This window comes from Microcebus murinus, chromosome 13 (genome assembly GCF_040939455.1).
Source record: "Microcebus murinus isolate Inina chromosome 13, M.murinus_Inina_mat1.0, whole genome shotgun sequence".
Lineage (NCBI taxonomy): Eukaryota > Metazoa > Chordata > Mammalia > Primates > Cheirogaleidae > Microcebus > Microcebus murinus.
Genome location: NC_134116.1, coordinates 69,392,053 through 69,412,457, shown reverse-complemented (window position 1 = coordinate 69,412,457; position 20,405 = coordinate 69,392,053). Strand labels below are relative to the sequence as shown.

Genomic DNA, 20,405 nt, shown 5'->3' with positions numbered 1-20,405 from the left:
CCCGCCGAGCCTCGGGAGAGTGTGCCCACCCAGGCGTCGTCCCCACGGACTCGTCCCGGGCCCGCGCGGCCTGGGTTCTGTCCACGCTGACCTTCTGAATGGATTGTGGGTGGACGTCACTCCGCTTCGAACCCAGGAGTCACTGTAAAACTCTGTAGGGGTAGAAAAGGAGCTAGGGCGGGAGGCCCGAAAAAACTTCGCCAGTCAGCGGCTCCGCGCAGACCCCTTACCAGGGCCTCCGGGGTGGGGGCCAAGGCCACCGCCCCGCGCCTGCGCAATCTTTCTCTCCTCCGCGAAACCCGAGGCCTCAGGAGGGGAGAGAGCGTGGGCCGTGAGAGCCTGTGGCCTCTAGAGGGCGCCCTGGGCGCAATGCACGAGGGAGAACAAAGGCTGACTCTCCCAACTCTTCTGGAACTAACCATTGTGACTACTGTATTTGGAGGACAGTTAGCCTCGAGAAGCCCGCTGACACCGTGTGCTTTAAGTTTCAGTGGTGTGTGAGTGTTAACGATATCGACCGATATCGTAAAAAGTGTTAAAAGTAAGTATGCCTATACCATTTGAGATTATTAAAGGCTAAAAGGGGAACATCAAAGGGAACATAGTTTTCTTCAAAAGTTCTTTAAAATTAGTAAAGTACTATAGATGAGAAATGTATACTCTTAAAGATGCCAGCCTTAAAAGAAAAAAAAAGCTTTATGTAGTGCTCTAAGCATTTCTGACCAGTTAAATGACTTATGTAAGTATCACGTGACTTATTCCAGATGAATTTTTACTTTCCTCAGTCAAAATTAGTTAAAGATGGGGACTGTTGGTCTAGGAGTGAGTCTTACATTCAAAATTGGGAACCATTTGGTAATTCCCTCAATTCTCAGAATGGTAGATCCTCTTAAAAGAGCAAAACCTATTAGGGAGGAATACATTAGGACAGTTGCTTCAAAAACTTTTGCTTTTATACACCCTAAAGCTGTGGTCCCCCAGCCCCGGGCCACAGGAACCTGGCACATCACCGTGTGAGCTCTCAGATAAATCCCCCTTCTCTCCCCCTTCCCCCTCACCCCTCCTTGGCCATGGAAAAATTGTCTTCCATGAAACCAGTCCCTGGTGCCAAAAAGGTTGGGGACCACTGCCCTAAAGAAGTACCCCCAGAACTGTGTACCTTCTCCCACATTTTTAGATTGACTATCAAAATTTTTTACTTGACTTAGTTTTGCAAAAGATGCAATCTCTGTTATATTGTAAATTGACATTTTAAAATGAAACAGTTACATAACTTTTAAATGTAGCCAGTGGAATCTAAATACCAGACAGTTTTACATCCATCATCATCAAGTTTTAAAACCACATGAACAAGCTTTTCTTTAACAGGAGGAATTTTTACATCATCCCTTTACTTCTTGAACTCATATTTCCATTTCATATTGTGAAATTTTATCCCAGTGTATTATTTCTTTATTCTTAAAAATCTTTTATTGATCACCTGTGAGTCTACATAAAAAGAAAAACATAAATTTGAATATAATTTTAACAATTTTCAATAGCCATAAAGATTAAAGTGTTTAGAAATGTAAAATTTCTATAAGCAAAATTATTATATAGAGAAAACTCTAAAGAATTTACTACAAAGCATTAGAACTAATAAATGAGTTCATCAGGGTTGTCCAGCCTGAGCAAGAGTGAGACCTGTCTCTACTAAAAATAGAAAAAATTAGCTGGGCATGGTGGGGTGTGCCTGTAGTCTCAGCTAATCAGGAGGCTGAGGCAGGAGGATCACTTGAGCCCAGGAGTTTGAGGTTACTGTGAGCTAGGCTGATGCCATGGCACTCTAGCCCGGGCAATGGAGTGAGACTCTGTCTCAAGAAAACAAAACAAAACAAAAGGTTGTAGGACAAAATATCAATATACAAAAGTCAATACTATTTCTATACATTAGCAATGAACACTGAAAATGAAATTAAGAATTCCATTCATAATACTATAAAGAAGAATAAATACTTGTGAATAAATTTAACAAAATAAGTGCAAGACTGTACACTAAAAAGTATACAACATTGCTGAAAGAATTAAAAAATCTAAATAAATGGAAAGCCATTCCATGTTCACAGATTGAAGGATTGACTCTTACTCAGATGGCAATACTTCTCAAATGGATCTACAGATTCAACACAATCGCTGTTAAAATCCAAGATGACTTTTTGCAGAAATTGGAAAGTTGATCCTAAAGTTCATAAAATTTGCGGAATACAAAGAACCCAGAATAGCCAAAACAGTCTTTAAAAAGAACAAAGTTGTAGGAATTACACTTGCCAATTTCAAAACTTATTACAAAGCTGCAGTAATCAAGTAAGTGTGGTACTGGCATAAGGACAGACATATATGGAATAGAATTGATCAGTGAAATATAATTAAGAGCCCAGAAATATTCCCTTACATTTACAGTCAACTAACTTTTAGCAAAGGCATGAAGAATATTCAATGGGGAAAAGGTCTTTTCAACAAATGGGACAATTGGATATCCATGCAAAAAAAAAAAAGAGAATTTGGACACCTACAATACACCATACACAAATATGGATCACAGACCTAAACACAAGAGCTAAAACTATAAAACTCTTAGAAGAAAATGTGAGTAAATCTTCATGAACATGGGTAAAGCAATGATTTCTAAGAGCTGACCCCAAAAGCATAAGCAGTAAAAGAAAAAATTGGTAAATTGAACTTCAAGATTAAAACCTTTTGCTCTTCAAAAAATACCATCAGGAAATTGGAAATACAACCCATAGACTGTGAGAAAATATTTTTAAATCAATATATTTAACTTGTATTTAGAATATATAAGGAACTCTCAACACAATAATTAAAAAGTAATATATTTGAAAAAAATGAGCACAAGATTTGAATAGACATTTCTCCAAAGAAGATTTACAAATGTTCAGAAAATACATGAAAATATGATCAATGTCATTAGTCTTTACAGAAATGGAAATCAAACCATTAGGAGATGTGATTTCTTACTCACTAGAATGGCTATAATCCAAAAGATATTAATAGCTATTGGCAAGAATGTGGAGAAACTGGAACTCTCATGCATTGCTGGCAGGAAAAATGATGCAACAATTTTTTGAAAAAAGATTTGGCTTCTTCTTAAAATGTTATACATAGATCTATATCACCTAGCAATTCCACTTCTATGTGGAATTGTGTAGATGCATTTTCATTTCTCTTGATTCAAAGAATTGAATGATGCTGCTGTTAAACTCTTCCAACTCTTATTTATTTTACTTAGGTGGACAGAATTTATTAGCTTTTATAAGTTCTCTCTCTCTCTCTCTCTCTCTCTCTCTCTCTCTCTCTCTCTCTCTCTCTCTCTTTAATTATAACAGGGTCTCTGTTGCTTGGGCTAGAGTACGGTGCATCATCATAGCTCACAGAAATCTCAAACTCCTGGGCTTAAGCGTTTGAAAGAATGAGGATGTACCTTCACACACACACACACACACACAACACACACACCAAAAAAACAAGAAATGTCAAAGTGAAATTTCAGAGATATCAACTGTCAAACTTAGGACTTAGGGAAATTGGACAGACCATACAGTCATGAACTCTCTGCATTTTATACCATATAATTAGATAGCTGGCACTGACATTTTTCAGTGGGCCATTCCATAAAAATCCATAAATTCCAGGTTCATTTACCTTAGGCCATCTGGACAGACAGTAGGTACCCTGCTAAAAGCATTTCATATATAAGGACTATCCATTATCTTTCCACTAGTATCTTGGTCCAATTAGCATGTTTACAAGGAGATTTGACTTGGTTATTTCCACGTAGGCATCTCAGGATAGGAATAATTGGTTACAGACCAGCTGCTAATACTTAACTTCCAATTTGTAATTTGTCTCCCCTGTCTTTTATTCTCACCAGATTCTTCTAAAAAATAATGCATTCTTTAACAACAGTGAAAAATTGGAAGAGGTAGGTGAGATCTTTAAATGGAAATTACTATTATGGTAATGTTACGGTAGTTTAGAGGAGGCTTCACCTCAAATAGTACTTTGAATTGTCCTTTCATTTAGCACTCTTGAGGGTTTCACACCATGGGCAATGCACCAGAATAAAATCTGGAGAGCTGAGGATTATGCATTTCTTATGTAAAGTAGGAAGTATTCTAGTGTGAAAGGAGAACTAGGAAAAGAGATGCTAGGAAATGGCACAAACATAATTAAAGTTCTGGACATTGATTATCTTAAAACTCTTACATCCTTGTAAAGTTTTTGCACACCTCCAGAGGCATGCACACTCCAGTTAAAGGTATGCACACTCCAGTTAGACCCCCATGTACCTGTGGGGGTCTAAGACCACTGGTTCTGGAATTCAAGTGCCTGAGTGTGAATCTACCTTCATCTCAAAGTTGTTATTATTTAACTATTAATACTCTGGGCCTGTTTTCTCATCTGTAATATTGTGATGTGATAATTGAACCTGCCTTTTTTTTTTTTGAGGTATCACTGTGTTGCCCAGGCTAGAGCGATGTGGTATCACCATAGCTCACTGCAGCCTCAAACTTCTGGGCTCAAGGGATCCTCCTGCCTCAGCCTCTCAAGTAGCTGGGACTACAGATGTGTACCACCACTCCTGGATAATTTTTAAAAATTTTTTGTAGAGACAGAGTCTCACTATGTTACTCAGGCTGGTCTCAAACTTCTGGCTTCAGGTGATCTTCCTGCCTCAGCCTCCCAAAGTGCTAGGATTACAGAGATGAGCCACTGTGCCTGGCCAGTTTCCTAAATTAACTGACATAACTCACTTAAAGTCAGTACTCAATAAATATTAATGATTTTTGAATTTCTTCTCTCTTTGATGAAATTTTTTTTTTTTTGAGACAAGAGTCTTACTCTGTTTCCCGGGCTAGAGTGCGGTGGCATTAGCCTAACTCACAGCAACCTCAAACTCCTGGGCTCAAGCAGTCCTTCTGCCTCAGCCTCCCAAGTAGCTGGGACTACAGGCATGTGCCACCATGCCCGACTAATTTTTTTGTGTATATTTTTAGTTGGCCAATTAATTTCTTTCTATTTTTAGTAGAGACGAGGTCTCGTTCTTGCTCAGGCTGGTCTCAAACTCCTGACCTTGAGTGATCTGCCTGCCTCGGCCTCCCAAAGTGCTAGGTTTACAGGTGTGAGCCACCATGCCTGGCCTCTTTGATAACATTTTTAAATATTTGCAAAGAGAAGTTTTGTTCTAAGTAAATCTGAATAATTTTAAGTCTGTCTTCATTAAGATTGATGACATTATTCTTTTAATCAAGAATTTACTTCACAGTACAAAAAAAAGGTAAATGTGAATACTATTTTTAACCCTGTCGTAGTGCCATTAATAAAACAGTAATATTATGTATAACATTATTTTGATAACATAAGTGTCCTCAGAAGAAAAATCTACTTGCTAATGGACTTTAGGAGTGATATATGCCTATTTGGGTATGTGGGCATGTAATCACCATTATAATTACAATTCCTGTGTGATTATGCCAAACACTTTTATGTAGAAGCCTATATTTTAGATGAGTATTCTGAAAGTTTCATTATAAATCATAGATTCAATTTCGTTCAGGTTGTCCAGTTTCTTTTATTCACATGCTGAAAGTATATTGTATCTTTTCCTCTTCATCTATTATATAATATTGTCTATGGGTTTAGAAAACTCAGAGAGTGTATGATATAATGATGAACGCCATTAAAGTGAGAAATGTGTAAATTACTTTAACCATGAATTGAGTTAGATGTCAGGGAATCCATCTCATGACTGATCTAGGTTATCACCAGTGATGTAACTTAATTGCTCCAAGCTCATGTTGAAATCAGTGGGATGACTTGGTGTAAAATAAAACTCCTGGTGAGTACATTATGTTGAAGGCTAATGTGATAATAATGTTCCAAAAGCTCTACATGGGGCAAGGTTTCCGATCTATGATCTTACATTTTTTTTCCCTTGAACTCTTTGTTATGTGAAAAGCATGCATTTGACAAAGATTAATAGTTGTGATGTTCCCTTAGTCCAGTATAATTTTCCTCTTGCAGAGCAAATATCATGGATGATGGACAAATGCAGCTTTTAAAAAAAATTGAATAAAAATAGAAAAAAAATAATTTCTGCCTCATAGAATTAGAGATACATATGTATTTCTATATGAAGTATCCAGTCTTTATTTAAGCAAATGTATATACTCTTTAAAAAAACAATCTATTGTAGAATGTCTTATGCTCTTTTGGGTAGATGCCTAATAATGTTATTGCTGGATCAAATGGTATTTCTATTTTTAGCTCTTTGAGGTATCTCCAAATTCTTTTCCACAAAGATTGCACTAATTTGCAGTCCCACCAGCAGTATAAGAGTGTTCCTGTCTCCATATCCTCGCCAGCATTTCTTGTTTTGGGATTTTTTTGATAGAGGCTAGTTTCACTGGGGTTAGGTGATATCACATTGTGGTTTTGATTTGCATTACTCTAATGATTAGAGATGTTGAGTATTTTTTAATATGTTTGCTGGCCATTATTTTGTCTTGTTTGGAAAAGTTTCTGTTCATTTCCGTTGCCCATTTCTTGATGGGGTTGTTTGATTTTTTCTTATTAATTCTTTTGAGTTCTAGATAGAATCTTGTTATCAGACCTTTATTGGAAGTGTAGAGAGCAAATATTTTCTACCATTGTGTAGGTTGTCTGTCTGCTCTAATGATAGTTTCCTCAGCTGTGCAAAGAGCATAAGACATTCTATAATAATGACATCTGCACCTGAATGTTTATGGCAGCACAATTTACTATTGCAAGGATATGGAAACAACCCAGGTGCCCGTCAATTCATAAGTGGATTTTTAAAATTTGGTATATGTTTACAATGGAATATTTCTCAATTCTAAGAAATGACAGTGATCTAGCACCGCTTATATTATCCTGGATTGAGCTTGAGCCCATTATCCGAAGTGAGGTGACACAAGATCAGAAGAATGGGGGTGACACAAGATCAGAAGAATGGGCTCGACATGTACTCGCCATCAAATTGGTACTGACTGATTAACATTATGGTGCTCAAATGGTGGTGGTGTTCACCAGGGATTTGGGGGTCAGGGGAGTAGACCCACATCTGAGGGATGCGGTGAGAATTGTGGAGGGGAAGGGCATACCTCTAACTCTTGCTAGGGAGAGGCAAAGATATAAAATGCAACCAAAATGTTTGTACTCCCATATTTTCTTAAAATAAAATGAAATTAAAAAACGATCCATTGATTAAAGTATGGAAAACAATTTAATATTATTTTACTCAGCTGATTTGACTTTGTATCAGCCAAATCATGCTTTTTGTATTATGTTAAAAATAGGCTAAGGGCTTAGCTATCTTATGTCCTATTTGTGTGTATAACAGGGTGGTGGGATGGAATTTAAAACCAGACACCCAAATTCTTCTTATAGCAACTGAGTTGCTTTAGGAAAATACTTTCGTAAACCAGCTAGAGTTAAGATGGGTCCCCAAGGACACAGGCAAAAAGAGACAAATAAAGGAAAGAATACCTACAGCATTTTGCATACTGTCACTACATTGCAGATGAGCAAAGATTTGCACAGGTAGAGCAGGGAATGAGGAGCAGTGAAAACAGAGAAGAGAAACCGTGCAACATGACAGATTGACAAAGGACTCAGAACACAGTTTTCAAATTTTGTGTTTAAGGTTGTTTTGCTGTAATAATGTAAGAAGCCTAGACTTCCTGAATTCTTTAGTGCAGTTTGCCAAAAAATGTGGGTTTTTGGTTTTGTTTTGTTTTCTTTTGCTTTGGCTAGAGATTTAGGAAAGAGGCTTGATGTCCATATTTTTTCTGTGATATAGCACAAGACAGATATGTAAGAGGAAGACAAAGAATGATGTTGAGAGAATCCATGAACTGATCTAAATTAGGGAAAGCAAAGGCTCAGAACTAGAGATGTCCTTGAGAATGTAAGCCCCTGGAGAACTTTTGGACATTTTGAAGAGGACATCAGATCTTCTATAGGAGGTAAAGATGGAGGTTCGAAGCAAATGTCAATGCCCTCTGTCAAAGACCACCGAGAATACAGTTGAAGTTTTACTGGATTTATTGCTCATTGAAAGTGAGGGAGAACACATGCCATGGGGAGTTATGAGACATCTCAGTGAAAGGGTGTTAGAAAAGACTCATAGAAGGCCGGGCGCTGTGGCTCACGCCTGTAATCCTAGCTCTTGGGAGGCCGAGGCGGGCGGATTGCTCAAGGTCAGGAGTTCAAAACCAAGCCTGAGCAAGAGCGAGACCCCGTCTCTACTATAAAAACAGAAAGAAATTAATTGGCCAACTGATATATATATATAAAAAAAATTAGCCGGGCATAGTGGCACATGCCTGTAGTCCCAGCTACTCGGGAGGCTGAGGCAGAAGGATCACTCAAGCCCAGGAGTTTGAGGTTGCTGTGAGCTAGGCTGACGCCACGGCACTCACTCTAGCCTGGACAACAAAAGTGAGACTCTGTCTCAAAAAAAAAAAAAAAAAAAGAAAAGACTTGTAGGATTTGGAATTGTGTATGGTGATTTTGGTGTTGGTGTAAGGAAGCGAGGCTTTGCTCTGGATTGGGTACTATCAGGAAGCAGGGGTCATTCTGGGTAGAGGATCTTAAATCTTAGCTAGGAGAGAAGACTAGAGCCACACCAAATCTATAATTAGTAAAGAAGCAGCTCTCCAATTAGCCAGGAGAAGGATGTTTGACCATGTTTTGTGATTTGGACAACAACTATGTTATTTGCAAAAAAGCAAAGTGAATTTACATACATCTGGAAGGAGTGAAATCCTGAGAAGTTTCTGGTAAGCAAGGAAAGGTAAATGGAAGTTAATTGGACAAGTATACATTCTTTACTAAATTGAAATGTGTGAAATATTTTATATGTTATTGATTCAGTATATTAAATGTGTTTTGTTTTATTTGGGGAAGTATAAAAAATATAAATGCTTTTAAAGACTCAGTTTTAATCATCATCACATAAACCTATTTTCCCCACAAACTTTTAAATAATGTAGACTCCTTCTCCTCTAGTTGACGAAGGCAACTGTCCCTTGGTAAAGGCCACGCTTTGCAGGTTCTCAGAGTGTTGATGCTGTTGGGGTCTGAGTCACCATCAAGCTATGATCCGTGTTGCAGTGGGGCAGAGTGTGGACGCTCCTGCTCTTACCACTATGGAGATCTAGTAGTTTTGTTTCCAGGATGGATAGTTGGCCTTATTTGGGACCTGCTTCCTGAGGAGGTAAGTGCATGGATGGGAATTCTGCTATCCAAGCCCGTTGCACAGTGATGGCCATCACTGCTGGGATGACTTGCTGGGAGTGCAGATGAGACCCAACCTGAACAAGTGAGTGTCACCTTTGCTCATACAGAGGTGAGCTGATGAAAGCCTGAGTAGTTTTCTCAGAAGAATGTGAAAGCATGGCCACTTTGAAGAAAGCCCCTCAGCCCCCTGGCAAGGAGATATGCAGCTCTGTAGCAAGTCGCACCCACAGAACTTCTGTTTAAGCACTGCCTGTCTTTTTATAAAAGGAACCTATAAGTGGAATGCGAAAGAACCCCTTGGTAAGACAGCAGAGTGGCTAAGAATTCTACATTATTAAAATGGTGGCTATGTTTAGGTATTCTATGTATACTTGTAAAAGCTTTTGAAGTTCTGTGTAATCAAGGATGACAAGAAGAGAAGAGAATATCTTTAGTGCCAGTTGTCTGCACTACCAGTCAGACAAAAGCCTCTCTCTTTCTCGAGTAGATCACTTGTTGGGACAGCCAAGAAGAAAAACGTGATAAATTGCTGGTAAAATCCACCAAACACCAGAAATTCATTATTGGACATCCTCGATAGTCTTGGGGGGAATTCCCATTCCAGAACAGCTAACATTTTTCTGGCAAGATGCAGGCAGTTTGGATGGAGAGATCAAGGCCCAGAAATTTCATCTGCAGGACTCTTAGTTCTTGGGGCTGGTCCATCCAAGCCTGATTGCCCAAATATACTGCTGTTACAGCTGATGACAAGGAACACAATACTCAACATAACACATGGAAATGCATCTGTTCACAGAGAGTTCATAAGCAAAGACACTATTCCAAAAATAAAAAAGACCCTGCTATTTTATGAAATTTGGTAAAAATACACCAAGAGTCACATATTTACAGTTAAAATTTTCAAACAGTTCTTTCTGGAATTTCCTTTTTATTATTCAATCGTTTTCATTTTCTGAAAAGTCTGTATTTCTTACTCTTTTTTTTTTTTTGCACATTTAGAACTCTAATTGCTATTATTTCTTTTAAAAATAAAGTTCTTTTCCCTGGAGCAATACAAACTTTAATAACTCGTCTCCCTAACACAGCTGCAAAGACTTGTTGTTGCCATGACTAAGATATGAAGATGAGTAATCAAATTTGAATTTGAATTTACCTATTTTTTTCTCATAGTTCCAATTTGGCTTAAACAAACGCTGCTATATTACTATTATCAGCAAAAAGAAGCTATTGGCTATGTAAAAAGTTCACATTTAGGACAGAAGTAGGTCTTGAAAATCTCTGTTTCTTTCAAGAGAGCCAGTTTTCCCTTCCAAAATATTTCCTTAGTTTACTTTATATTAGACACTTGTCAGATCACAGCATAGCTGAGCATCACTGAACTATGTTTAGTTGCAAGTCTTGATTATAACAGCGGGGTGCTTCTTGTGCAGTCTGAAGAAGAAGAAATTAAAATGCTAACAAAATCCAGTTTTAAGCAGCCCACAGAAACTACATATATATTAAGCCTACTTGCCAAGTCCATAAATTACTCCATCAGAATAAGTTGAAGACTTTGGAATTTGATGGACTCCTTCAGATAAAAATAGTTTTCATTAAATTTTCTGAAAAATTAAATTGGGGACAGTAGTAATACATATTATTTTTTGGACCCAAGTGGAAAGTCCTACTGACTGTTTTAACTCATCATTTTATTTCACCCCTCAATGAACGAAAAAGGTAGCTATCTTAGATGAAGAAATGGAAGCTCATAAAGTTTATATAATATGTTCCAAACCACATAGCAAGTACCTGACAAAGGCAAGATTCCCAAAGCTTGTTTTGGGAATTATTATTTTATTGAAATTAACATTCTGTTGAATATTGTATGCTCAGCATGAATAGTTTCCATACCATACATTATTCCCTCCAAAGCCATATGGAATGGGGTTTATTGAAATTAAATAATATGGTCAGGGTCTTGTAGCTAGTAAGTCGTAAAGCTGTAATTTAAATTGAAGTCTTTGACTTTAAAACCTTTACATATTTTTTTAATGTCACAATTGTCTTGTTGTTTATCTAGGTTCCAACAGTTAATATACTGTGGAAAAATCTGAAATATCTTAGAAAAGAGAGTAATTTTGCCAAGGCTAAAGGTGCTTTTTCAGTTTAGCTCTAAAAACAAACATATACTTAACATCATGGACTATCAAATGGAACTGTGTTTGAATCCTAGAAGTCTGATCTACACCTATATGAGCTTAGTAGGTAAGTCACTGATTTTCAAAGCTTCAGTTCTCAACTTTATATAATATAATTGGGATAGCAATAACAACTTCATGGGATTGTGTTTAGGATTAAATAAGATAAGATGTGCAAAGCTCTGAACCCCAGGAGAGAGAGCAGATTGGAGTGGCCAAAAGCACAGTTCCTGGAGCCAGCTGTTCAAATTCAGAGTTCAAGTTCTAGGTCTGCCACTGACCAGCTTACTGAGCTTGAGCACATTTGGTTTATTCATCTGTGCTACCCGGTTCCTCCTGGTAAAACAGAGTAATGATTGTAACTGCTTTATGAGTCAGTATGTATAAAGTACTTAGGGTATTGCTGGCACATTGTACACACTATGTAAGAGGCTTGTTAGATTAAAAAAACCATACTCTTTGAACATAGTAGATGCTGAATTTTACCCTGCAACCACTTGGGTGAATTAAAGATTTTTTTCCCTGAATTTAGATTTTTGATCTTTGAAGAAAATTCCTACATTGCCAATAGGGAAACATGTAAAACTAAATCAGCAGTTCCAGGATGATGAGTCTTACAGCTACCCTAGTAAATTCACTGCAGTTAGGAGGGAGGGAGAGGTACAGAGGAAGATGTTAAGAGTGTCTTTCAGAATCAGGGATTAAGCAAGTGGGTGTGACACTAGGCACTGTTTCCTGAGATGGGAGGATTATGCAAATAGGAAAAGGAAGAAGAAAGAGAACTAACATTTTTTTTGGTATCTTCCAAGTACCAAGCATTGTATGAGTGTTTTTTATACAGAGTACTTTCATTTTACTCTCAGAACCACTCTTTGAGTTTTATTGTCTATGGTTTACAGATGTGCCAGAATCTTTGAAAGTGTGTGTTTTGCCAAATCAAAGTTATTGCATGAATGTGATAAGAATTCTTCTCCTGCCACCTTCCCCTGCCAAATTCTGAATTTTCACATAAGTACTTGTATTGGTTAGTCACCTCTTTCAACAGAAAGTGACTCTTTCCTATTCTTGGTAATCTTTTAATACCTCCATAGACAAAGAACCTTTTGAGATGCCATGCAGGCTCTAAAAGTTCCATAATAACTTGAGAATCTATAATTGTTAGACAATTCTGTCCAGAAATGTCATGGGAGTTGTTGTAATTTCTCTAATACTCACATTAGGCACAGACACACTGTCAACGGAGCTAACTTTCAAATTCACAGTGTAACAATATTGTACATTAATCTAGTAATGCTGCCTATATCAATTTCAACAGTAATATCATGTAACTATTTCCAGTTGGAAACAAACCAAAGTATATACAAAGTATATTCCAATTTTCTGAATAATTCATGCCATTTGTATTACCTCAAACTTTTGGAAACAAAATGCATTAAATTAAAGCAGAACCACAAATAGTGAAATGAATTTGAGTCCTCTGTGAGGATGATATTTCTGAACTCTTTCACACACAAAAAAACAAGTTCTGAATCATAGAACCCATGAATTTTTCAAATAAAATCACTACTAGAAGAAACTGCCATTCATTTTAAAAATTTACTGTTATGCAAATATTAGATGGAACCTTATGAACATACAAGTATCAGCACTTTCATATGGCTCCTCCTAATAGGTCATAAAGAGAGTAGAAGAATGGAAAAACAAACACCACAGGTACTCTCTAATAAGTTGGAACTAATCAATGGGCACATCTGGGCACAGAGGGAAGTAAAAAGTCATTGGAAATCAAGAAGGGGAAGAGGGGGGACAGGGGAGGGGTAAAAACTTACCTAACAGGTACGATGAACACTATTCGGGTGATGGGCCCTGACTCAAGCATTATAAAAGCGATCCATGTAACAATATTTGTATCCCCCTAATATTTTGAAATAAAAACATTTAAAAATTTAAAAAATAAATAAGTAGGTACTACCCCCCCTTCTTAGATCTCCAGTGCCACAGAGAAATGCTGAGGTGCTGCCTCTTGGTTCTCCCTCTTCTCTGAATTTTCCCATCTAGTCTTCTCTGCTTCTATTTGGTTCTTTCTTTCCACCTATAAAGATTTAGGGTTTTTAATTCACCGGAGACTAATAGTAGCATGAATGCCTCACTTGTTTTAGCTTGTGCAGTTGGTCACATTCTTTTGAAATTAGCCTGAAATTAGATCACTGCTCAAGATAGCCATAAAATAATATCAGTACACAGTCTCTGACTCTAAATTATCAGGCAACTTTGAGTCAGCTTTGTCTAACTGGGCATATCCCAGGGTATCAGCAGGAATATTGTTGCAGCCTGGATTTAAAAATTTTTTTATTTTGAAATAAATACTATAAGAAGATGCAAAAATAATATTTTTGTGTACACTTCTTCCGGCTTTACTTAAACATGACATCTTACATAACCATAGTACATTACCGAAACCAGGAAATTTGCCTTGGTAGAGTACTATTAACTAAACTAAAGACCTTATTTGGATCTTACCAGTTTTTACACATACTTGTTTTTTGAGAGGGATGCAGTATACAGCAGTACTGTGAAATTGTATTCATGTAACCACCATCACAATCTGCCTGATTATTAAGGTTAATGTTCCACAGGATTCTTTCATGAGCCCTATTCGGTTTTCACTCTCCACACTTTCCCTGGCCCCTGTCATCCATAATGGTGTCTTTAATTATCTTTTGTATTTGGGTAATTCCCAAATTTATAACCCTAACCTCCCTCTTGAACTTTATACCGAAACCATTTCATGGCCAACCTCTGAATATTTTATCTGCACCTTCAGATTCAACATATCCAAAATTAAACCTGTATTCCTTCATTTTTAAACTAAATAGTCTCTTTTGTGGGGAATAACACTTAGTGGCCCAAACCAGAACACCCAGGGATGCTTCTAGCCCCACATATTATACCCTCACGTAATAAAAACAGCCAACACTCCTAGAGCACATGCCATGTGCTGGATACAGTCCCACACACCACAGTAGATCAGCTCATTTCATGCTAATAGCAATCCTACACTTTGTCAGAAGTGGATCTAAGTTTCATGAGGCCTAAAACTTGTACAGTTTAGGGGCCCTTTTTAAAAAAAAAATAGAAAATCACAGATATCAAAGTTAGTATTTGCAAAAGTAAATGCTTGGACTGGTGCAAGTAAGGGGTCCTGAAAATTGACCTTCACTAGATTAATGATACATCCGCCTTTTAGGTAGATGCTATTTTTCTTGCTGTTTTGCAGAGAAGCGGAGGCACAGACAGGTTGTGATGGGATCTTGACCAAGGTCCTCCTGCCACAGGGGTCCGATTACCTCTGGGCTATGCTTTAATAGAAGCCTCCTATGTGCCCTCTCTGCCACTAACCAGCCCCCTTCAGCTATTCTCTGCCCTGGCCCCAGAGGCATCTGCACATGGGACATGTGTCACTCCTAATCTGAGCCAGCTGTCACTGGTTCCCTCTCACTTTTAACTCTTTCCCAGGACTGCCTAGCTGTCCCCTCTGGCACTTGACACTGTGTGATGCTGAACTGCTAGGGGTTCACACACGCTCCACCCTTCCTATTCCTTTCCACGTGCCAGGACTGCTCTCTTCCCACCCCCTCTCCACTCAGTGCTCTTTATCATTTTTCCCAATGTAGAAATATTATTATTGGTTATTTTTAGCTTATAGGAACAACATATAGTTAAAGTAAAAATATATATACAATATAAAGAAAAGCACAAAGAATTAAGTAAAAACCACTGGCTCTGTAACCTCATTGTCCAGGAAGAACCACTATTTACAGTTTGGTGTGTACACTTCCCTTTTGTCCTGCTGTCAGCATGTGTGTCTGTGTATGTGTTCTAGTTTATAAAAATGGGATATGTTACTATGTTATTATTATTCTCTTTCATTTTTATCAGTCTTCTAGAATCTCCCCTGAAATGTTTTTTTGTTTTGTTTTGTTTTATTTTAATGCCAAGCCTCTCTACATGTATTTCTTCTCCCATAAACTGCCTATTGACATCTACCTACTTCTATGTTGAGCACAAATGAAAGATACTGGTCATACATGTGCAATATTTTCCCACCTTTTTCCAAAGTCTTTTGACTTTGTAATGATGAGTATTTTAATTTGTATGTATACTGTAGGCACCTTTAGAACAATGACCATATCTTTTTATCTCTGTAGCTCCAGAATCCAGTACAGTGCCTACAGTAGAATCAGTGGGCAATGAATGCATGAATGGACTAAAGACATTCCACCTTACTCTAGAGTGCCCAGTGAGTTAGGGGTAAGAGCTCTCTCCTCTGGTCTCCTTACCCCATCTCACACAGACCCAACAGCCAAATCCTGTGAATTTAACCTTCAAAATGTCTTTAAACATCCCACTGCCACCACTCTATCAGACTTGTCATTTCTCACGTGGATTCTTATAGTAGCCTCCTTTCTCTGGACACTCTAAGCTAGTCCTTTGTCTGTGACCAGAGTTTTCTAAAACACTATCTGTTCACTTCACTCACTCCCTTGCTTAAGAATACTTAATGACTCCATATGGCCTGGAGAAAAAATTTAAATGATTTCAAAATGTGTTCAAAGCCCTCCATAAAATCTGATCTGACTTCCCTACTCAGCTTTGTATCTCCTCTTTCTGTCTCTTTATGTCTTCTCTGTTCTAGCCGTGCCACACTTCCAGCTCTTCTGGAACAGACCTTGCATTCTGCAACCCTTTGCTTTCTAGATCCATCTCAAATGCCACAACTTCCATGGAATCTTGTCCTATCTCTCTATCAAAATTATCACACTACTATCACTGCCTCCACCACCACCCTTACCTGGCACACCTCCCTCTAGTTGCTAAGCCTCCTCATTATTTTAAAGATAATCTTATATTTCTCTCCCCATTCCAACTTCTTGCCCACATAGAATGATTTTATGGATCAGCAATTTTAATGAATCCATCAAATATCTGGGTACCTGTTATGTGCAAAGTATTGACTCCATTTATGACACTGAACCTAGTTTCTAGCTGAAATTTTGAGTGCAGCTGAGTTCTGAAAATGTATTAGTTATAAAAGGCTGAAAATATACTGTAAGCTCTTCTTAGAGCAGGGGATCTGAGAGCAGATGGAGAGGTAGATGGCAGTGTATTCCCAGCTTTGTTAGCTATGCAAGCAAAGGAGAAGCAGGGTTTCTCCTTCACCAGTGATTTCTTTTCACTTACGAATGTGATAATAGTCATCTGGTACAGAATTCCACTTCAATTAAGAAATGTCAGAAAGAATTTTTGTTCCAAATGTAATAATACACATAAATATTAAAATTATTTTCCCTAAGCTCTTAAAATAATATATTCTCAGAATAAGGAAGAATAATCATTTGCCTCTGCAAATTTTAAGGCACATAATTTTTTGTGTGTGTTCCCTATTCTCATTGCAACATGCTTTAGGTCTAAATATTATAAACAAGAAAAGTATTCAATACATATATATTAATGTTTGTACACCTTTGCCCCTAGTGAAATGATCATAACTAGAAAACTTTAAGGCTTATTATCACTTTTCTTTCAAGGAAGTGATCAATCAGAAATATTTAACACATGTCAACAAAAAATAAAGACTATTTTTTGTTCTTTCCTTCCCCCTTCCATTTTTCCAACATGTTAGGCACTTTATAAGCTGCTGAGGATACAGGAATAAACAACACAGGCATATCCTCTGCCCTTACCAGGTTTATATGAGCTTCCAATTGAACATAAAACAATTGGGCAAGCTTTTGAGGAAGAAAGATTATCAAAAATGGCACAGAGAGAACGTACTGAGATCATGTTTATCAATCACTGTAACAAAATATTTCTTTTTCACAATTTCCATAATTCTCTGGCCAATATATTTACCACTCCTTACAAAAAACAAAAACAAAAACAAAACAAAAAGGAAACTGCCAGTAGAAAACTGCCTTTCCTAACAGAGTTGCATGCCATAGTGTTAGAACTTAAAACATGGATGTAATGTTGTTGATTTAGTCAGTTAGTTACTGTGTGTTAAATTCAATATTAAGAGAAGTCAAGCTATCTATAATTATATATGTTTGTTTCACGTTTCCAATTAGTCATTACTAAAGGTAAAATTAAAAATCTTAGTACATTACACCATACATTTTTGAGCATATTTTTTATTTAAAAAATAAATTACAGAATATTTTCTTTAAATATTGTTATTTTTCTCAAAATTAAATTGGCTAATGATTTTTTTTCCAAAGTCATTTGCCCCCCATCTTTTGTCCTCCAAGTGTCAACATCTTGTCCACATCTCTCTTTACTAAGGCTTTATACAGCAAAAGGCCCGGGCAGAAAGAAAAAACATACCTTGTATTAATTCATTTGGTCCCTTAAAAGCTACAGCAGAAGCTGTAGTAAAAAAAAAAAAAAAAGTAGAATTATTAGGAGTATTACCATTTACTCCTAAATGTCCTATAACTGACATTTTAGTTTTATGCTCTTCATGATTGCAGGTAATGATCTCTTAGTACTCATGGACACCTGAGTTCTGTGATGCCATGTAACACAATTTTGTCTCCAAATCTTGCTGTGGTTCCGTCAAAGGCTTTTTGTTAGCTCTGAGTTTTAATTTCCATTTGGAACCATAACTGACTTATCCCAACTGCTAGCTGCTGCCTAGATGCTGGTTTGGAGTGTTTCCAAGCCCAACACACTTTGCTCCAAGAAAATATGGGGCTATCTCTCTGCCCAGACTTGGAAATACATAAGGATCTGGTTTGCTATCATTTACTTCAGGGTGACTTTAACATGATTCCATGTCCTCTCACTGTCTTTACTCCTACAAGTAAAATAACAAACAAAACAGTCAACTCTCAGGGAGTTCCTCTTGTCTGACAACCAGCAAACTTTTCCTATGCATTATATTGCCATTTTCCCTCACTGCTCTCTCACATTCTCTCAGTAATTCAGCAAATATTTATGGCGCCCTTGTGTGCAAAGCAGTGAACTCAGCACTGTCGAAAGAACAAAAACATGGACCCAATGAGGACATGACTCTCTAGACCTTTGCCTTCTGCAGACGTTGAGGCCAGGTAGGGGATGGGACAGATAATAAGCCCTCAAAAATGAACCCCACCCCCTGTACCTTCTGAAAGAAGGAGAGCTATAGAGCATACATAAAACAATAATGATTAATAATTATAATAAAGTTTACGCCTTTACTCACTCAAGAGCGATCCTCTTCGGGCAAGTCGTTTACGATTTCCTTCCAGAATTGAAGAAAGTGTTCACAGACGGAAGGTGGGGGTGGGGGCTGGTGCTGAGCCTGGCATGGGGGAGGGAGGAAACGGAGTGAAAAGGCTCTTTCATTTCCCTGGCAAAGGCAGCCTTGCAGCTGGAGCCATGGTCTGCTGTGTTGATCCATCTGTTGGGCCACCGCCCCCTGAGAGAGCATGTGTTCCTCCATCAATTTGTGTCTTAGCACCAGTCTCTAGGAGGAGCCAGGATGATCCATATAATTTCATAAAATGTGGATAAGCACTTTATTCACAACACCCCCCAATCAAGAATATCTACTCAATTTAAACTTACCTGAGATCTCTTCTCCTCAGCTCCGGGATCATAAACTTGCTGTTTTACTTGGGCATGTCAGTAAAACCTCACCCCGTTCAGGTTCCACATCTGTAAAATGAGAAGGTGGCAACAGATGTTCCTAAGATTGCTCCCAAATGAAAACAAATATGATTTTTGCATCAGTAGAATTTCAAGGTACTCACGCTCGACTGTTAAGAAATAGAAAATAAAAAACTACTTGTATATTTTCCACTATTGGCCTTTTTCTGTCATTATAGATTACTTATTGCTGTTTATTGACCACACTTTTGTGTTTATTATTGCCTCCACTAACAACACTGGATTAAAATAAGCAAAAATGTAAAGGTTAATATCCTTTTTAAAATTCTAGACATGCACCATGGATGATGTGGCATGGAAATGAAAGCCTACTTGAAGTGTAACTCCAGCGGTTCTCAAACTTTAGCAGGCGTTAGAATCACCTTGAAGATTTGTTAAAATGTACATTTCTGGACCTCATCCCAGAATTTTTAATTCACTAGTTAAGGCGGAGCCCAAGAGTTAATATTTCTTTTCTTTTTCTTTTCTTTCAAAATATTAAGGGAGTACAAATGTTTTTGTTATGTGGATAGCTTTTGTTATGCTTGAGTCAGGGCTATAAGTGTGCCTATCACCCGAGTAGTGTTCATTGTACCCAGTAGGTAGGCTTTTGCCCCTCCCCTTCCCTCCCTTCCCCCTGCTTGTTTTCCAATGACTTCTATTCCCTCTGTGCCCACGTGTACCCATCAGTTAGTTCCAATTTATTAGAGAGTACATGTGGTGTTTGTTTTTTGATCCTTGAGGTACTTTCCTTAGGATAATAGTCTCCAGTTCCTTCCACATCACTGCAAAAGGCATTAATTAATCCTTTTTTATGGCTGAGTAGTACTCCATAGTGTACATATATATATATATATATATACACATACATATACATACATATATATATACACACATACATATCACATTTTGTTAATCTACTCATGAATTGATGGGCACTTGAGTTGATTCCAGATCTTTGCAGCTGTGAATTGTGCTTCAATAACCAGGTGTCTTTATGATAAAATATGGTTTATTTTCCTTTGGATAGATACCCAGTAGTGGGATTGCTGGATCAAATGGTAGGTCTACTTTTAGCTCTTTGAGAAATCCCCATACTGTTTTCCATAGAGGTGTACTAATTTGCAGTACCACTAACAAGGTATAAGCATTGTTTTCTCTTAGCATTCATGCCAGCATCAACTGTTTTTGGACTTTTAAATAAAAGCCATTCTAATA

General features: G+C 37.6%; 1 protein-coding gene across 2 annotated transcripts in view; it reads right to left on the bottom strand.

Annotated features, from left to right (window-relative positions):
• SPART (spartin) overlaps positions 1-18,762 on the bottom strand; it is a 57,601-nt gene extending 38,839 nt beyond the window's left edge. Inside the window, exon 1 of one of the 2 annotated variants that reach the window (XM_012748126.2) lies at positions 18,742-18,762. The gene's annotated coding sequence lies outside the window, so the exon portion shown is untranslated. Of the gene's footprint in view, positions 1-91; positions 287-18,741 lie in introns of those variants that run through there. The other variant, XM_012748124.3, reaches the window with a different exon arrangement.
• Between the last annotated feature and the right edge of the window lie 1,643 nt (positions 18,763-20,405).